The sequence below is a fragment of the Heterocephalus glaber genome, unplaced genomic scaffold, assembly GCF_053883595.1.
Source record: "Heterocephalus glaber isolate CG9 unplaced genomic scaffold, H.glaber_assembly_v1.0 deba00000470, whole genome shotgun sequence".
In the NCBI taxonomy this organism is placed as follows: Eukaryota; Metazoa; Chordata; class Mammalia; order Rodentia; family Bathyergidae; genus Heterocephalus; species Heterocephalus glaber.
This window is the reverse complement of record NW_028258145.1, coordinates 7,571,818-7,576,665: the sequence shown is the minus strand read 5'-3', so window position 1 is coordinate 7,576,665 and position 4,848 is coordinate 7,571,818.

The window sequence follows — 4,848 nt, the reverse complement described above, 5'->3', positions numbered from 1 at the left end:
AGCAGCCCTGGAAAAGCTAGTTTCACCTAGAAATGCTGATTATTTTCTTAAAACCTGAGTCCTAAACAAATTCCTGTGCTCAACTTTTCGAACCTGAGCTTTCATTTTGACTTGAATTGCAGCAAGAAATGGTGGGTAGTACCAGCCATTAATCAGAATAGCTGTGCCAGCTAAGGACTTGGATCAGCTAAGTCAAAGTTGGGACTCTGCTAACATTGAATGGTCCTATCTCCTGCCATGCTGAATGACCTGATTTCACTGAGTAAATAGCTACATGCAACCTGTCTTTCCTTGTGCCAGTGACCCAGGGAGCTGTTCCAAGAGCCCCCTTGCAGCCTGACTTTCTGCCTACTCTTTGCTGGTATCTTTCTCTATGAAAGCACCACTTACCTTGCACCCTGCAAGTTAAGAGAAAAGAGAAGTCACTTTGTCACACTTAGGGTTAACTCTCATTCACACAAACCACATATCAATTTTTTTTTTTCCTGGAGTTGAGATAAATGCTTATCTAGAGTATAATGATTCAAGATGTGCTATTTTATTGAGAAAAAAATGCAAATTGTGATCAAATCAGGAGCATAATGGTCACTGTCCTTCAAGGAAGCCCAGTAGAGCCTGGGAAGAACCTCGGCCCTCAAGATGGTGGCTCCCTGAGCAACACTGGTCACCCAACCCTGGCATTCTTCCCATGTCAATAGAAGTGCTTTACTGGTTTTCTAAAACTTGGGGTGAAAAGCAATGTAATTGACAAGCTAGCCGTTCTCTGTACTTAGGATTAAAACTCCAAGGTTGGAAACCAAATATAACAATATCCACCCATCAGCCATACATCTTTATTTTTTATATGTAAGTACTCACCCCTCTGTCCACTCATGAAAAGCTTGCTTGCCTTTAATGCTAGGTTAATTGGAGTGAGCAGAAGTCTTTGTCTCTGCCATCACAGCCCAATGTGAAGTGCTCATCCCTGATAAGCTGTAGCCATGGAGAGACTGGGAAGGCACCTGAACACTAAAGAGATGGAGATGACCTTCAGAAAGGTGCAACCTGCAGAACTGAACAAGAGGACAACAAATAGAGAAACACAAGTAATATAAAATACCATTTCAGAATTGCTTCTATAAGAGCTGGAAGGATATCACTGTCATCTGGGCAGAAACAGAAGGTAGGTAAGTTGTGTGGACATGGGAAAAGGAGACCTTGGTGTTGGCAGGGCCACAAGCTGGTACCTGCGTGCACTTTCTAGGCATCTAAGTAGCATGCTGTGGCTGGAGCCCTAGGAAGTCCTACCTTGGGGGCAAATTGAATTCCAAGGAAATACTGGACTCGTGGGAATTCAACATGCAATGGTTTGATTTTCTCTTCTTATCGCCTCTCTGCAAGACTAGACAAGGTTTGGGGGATGCAGAGAAGGGGAAAGCCAGTGAGTGGATGTGAATCAGAGCTTGGATAGCTCCTCCTCCCCAAACCCCATCTCTGTTTCGGGTTCTGCTTCAGATGAAAGGTACTGGGAAAGTTGTGGATATTATTATTCTCTGGGAAACTTTGGGAATTTGGCACACCCCCCTGTCATGGCCCTGCCTGCTGGCCTGGAACATCTCTCCCTTATCTCCTTGTGATTAGAGTCTCCCTCAAATGCAGGCCACCCAGGTGTGCTCTGCAAAGCATGCTGAGTCCATCTGTACTGTGAATAGTCACGGATGTTTCAAGAGTTCCCTGCTCCACTCTCTTCTCACCCTCTCTCTGATCCATGTCCCTCTTCCACACACTTTTCTCATTGCAGGAGTTTAGCCACCAAGAAAAGTTTTGCCAATCAACCTGATGTTGTCATTGCTGACACAGAATTGATTGCATCTTAAAAGGCCTAAACCAAGTTCACCTCCTTTCCACTTTCTCTTCTTTCTCTTGGGAACATTGGATTTGTAAGCTATGTTAAAACCATTGGGAGTTTTCAGTTAATAAAAATGAAAGAAAATAGGTGATTCTAATTTACCACGTGTTCTAACAAGAAATAAAACCTGGGAGTGTGGCTCATGAGTCCCTGGAGCACCTGTTGCTGTATCTGACTAAGGAGCTGTATCCACTGTGTCCTCCACGCTGCCACAGCCACCGATACACAGGTGATACACACTTGGGTTGAGGATCCTTCTCAAGCCAGAGCATTCAATCCCTCTCTCTTCCTTCTGTTGTGTTTGTTTGCATTTGATACACTGGAGCCCACAATAATAAAATAAAATCAATTCCTGAAACTGTCCTCCGGAAAATACCAAAGATGACTCAATCCCTGAGCCACTCAGATAAGGTGGGACTTGGGTTAAAATTGCTGACATAATCCCTGGTACCAAAAAAAAAAAATTGCTGACATACGTGTTCCTAATGAGAAAGTTGCAGAGCACTTTGCCAATGAGTCTGTGTAAGAAGTCTAAGCAAAGCATGCTGTACTTATTTGGCTGAAATGACCTGCAAGATTCGAAGCAAGCTCATCTGTTTTCAAAGGTTCCCTCAAATAATTGTTTTTAAAAATGTATTTTAACTGGGTATGGCAGGGCACAGCCCTCATCCTTGGAAGCTGGGAGGCTGAGGCAGGAGGATCAGAAGTTTGAGCCCAGCCTGGGGAAATTTATCAACTTATTTATAAAGGCCCTGGGTACAAACCCCAGAAACTCTCCCACACACAATTTACACACACACAAACCACGCAAAAACACAATGTATATTTTGGACCTGTAATTTCTTGGATTCTTTGCATATCTTTAAAATTATTCTCTGGGAAATAGTAGATGCATTATAATTTCCTTAGCTTTCAGCTGTGTGAATGTTGTGTTTCTCCTGTCTGTGTTTATTGTAATTGAATATAGTGGTTATTCCTACAAAAAGTAATAGACAAGATTTAGAACAAAGACTTAAACCATCTGATATGGTTTCAGAAATCACTAGCAGTTGTCCTCTGAATATGTGAAAGGATGAAGAAGCAATGGCTTGTGTTTTATAATCAAGAATTTGTTAATAATAATCAGCTGTCACTGATGCATTAACTAGGGACCAATTCGTAGAATTAAGACAGCAATTCTTCGATATACTTTACTTATAAATTTTGACAGAAACAATGGCATTTTCCAATAAGCATCATTAGGATCAATATCTTAAATCATTAATATTTACCACAATGTGGCTCATCTATTTTGCACATTGCAAACTAATTTAAGTGGGAAAATGATGTAACTACTGATATATTTACTTACATATTTAGAAACAAACTTTTAGCATTTCATTAAATTCTTTAAACTATTCAGAACTTTTTGTCCATAATTATATGTGATGAGTGAGAAAGATGTGTATCCCTGTCAATTTAAAGATAAAAAGAAATATGAAAATCTGCAAGATAAATTTAAGGTAATTTGGACAGACCTATATATTTACTACTAAACTAGGCTTGAAATTCATATTTTCTTGAAGTCAAAGGAGAAAAATATGTTCATCATTTTAATATTATTATAATTTATTGCTTTTTGAAAAAGGCTCATTAGAAATAATTTAGCCTATTCTGAAGATTTCCATAAAAGAAATCCAGATTTTCAACATTACATCAAAATGCAATATGTTGAAGAATCAGTTAAAATTTTTACTTTTTGAAAATGAAGAATATACATTTGAATCCATAAATGAAAAGATTATTAAAGTCCTAGTAGATGTACAAAACAGAGCTAAAAATATTCACCTTGAGAATGAATTTCAAACATAAATGTAGTACTATGTTTAGGCATTCTAGCTATAAGGAATGCTATTTGTAATCCTTTAGCAGACACAGAGGAGAATGCTCCAAGCAAAATTATATATCTATGAATAAAGAGCGAGTCTGTAGGGGTGCTAGGCAAGCCTTGCTTAACAATTTTGTGCATGTTTTATAATTATAGGGAGAAAAATGCATATAAGTTACAATGCTCATTTAAAAATCCATTCACAAATCATTTGAAAATTTGTAGAATTGATCTCCTTAATTATTCCATTAAGTTAACTCCTAATTGTTATACATTCTGGCTATCAGTCATTGACTCCTAAGCTTTGACAACAAATCATTGGCTTTTCTTGGTTTGTGTAATATGTAAAATACCAAGAACAGGCTAAGGCTTGCTAAACTGATCACAGAAAGGACATATTTTACCCGGGTGGGTTGCATCATTTTGGTCTGACAAAGTTGAGGCACATATTTTGAATGACCTGAGAAAGTTTTTTAAAACAGGCTCTGTAGAATTTCAAACAGCCAAATATGCGACATAGAAATAAGAGTGAGCTGCACTGTACAAACTACTGCATGGAAGCAGTGTTTATCCTGCAAATCGTAGATTTCATCCAGAGAAATTCTCATATTATCAAATTATGATACCAGAGAATTTATTAACCCTACAGCTACCTGACTGCCTTCTGTCTTCCCATTTGTTTTCTGTTTTCTTTCTTCTCTGGAAGCTCCGGTCCCTCTATCCTATTTTCTTTTTGCATTCTGAATAGAAATAATCACCCATACTTGAATATTTAAGAGAGTTTTCATTCCTCCTGCAGCATTCCTTCAAATTCCACAGTTGTTTCCTTAGCTGCATTTCTGCTGTGTCTGGTGATCTCGGTTTTTATTAATGTCTTTTTAAGGTCTCAGCAATCCTGGACGTTATATTAGAACATGTGAATTCCCTGCCATCAGCAGGAAAAGGGTTACATTTCCCACTCCTGCTGCTCCAGACACTGTTCTCTTTCTCCTAATGTGCAACAGGGTCCCTGCATCCTGGGAAGATTGCAGATTCCAGGTGAAGTGTGACACACAGGTCACAGACCATATCATTGTCCCTAAAACAGAGCACC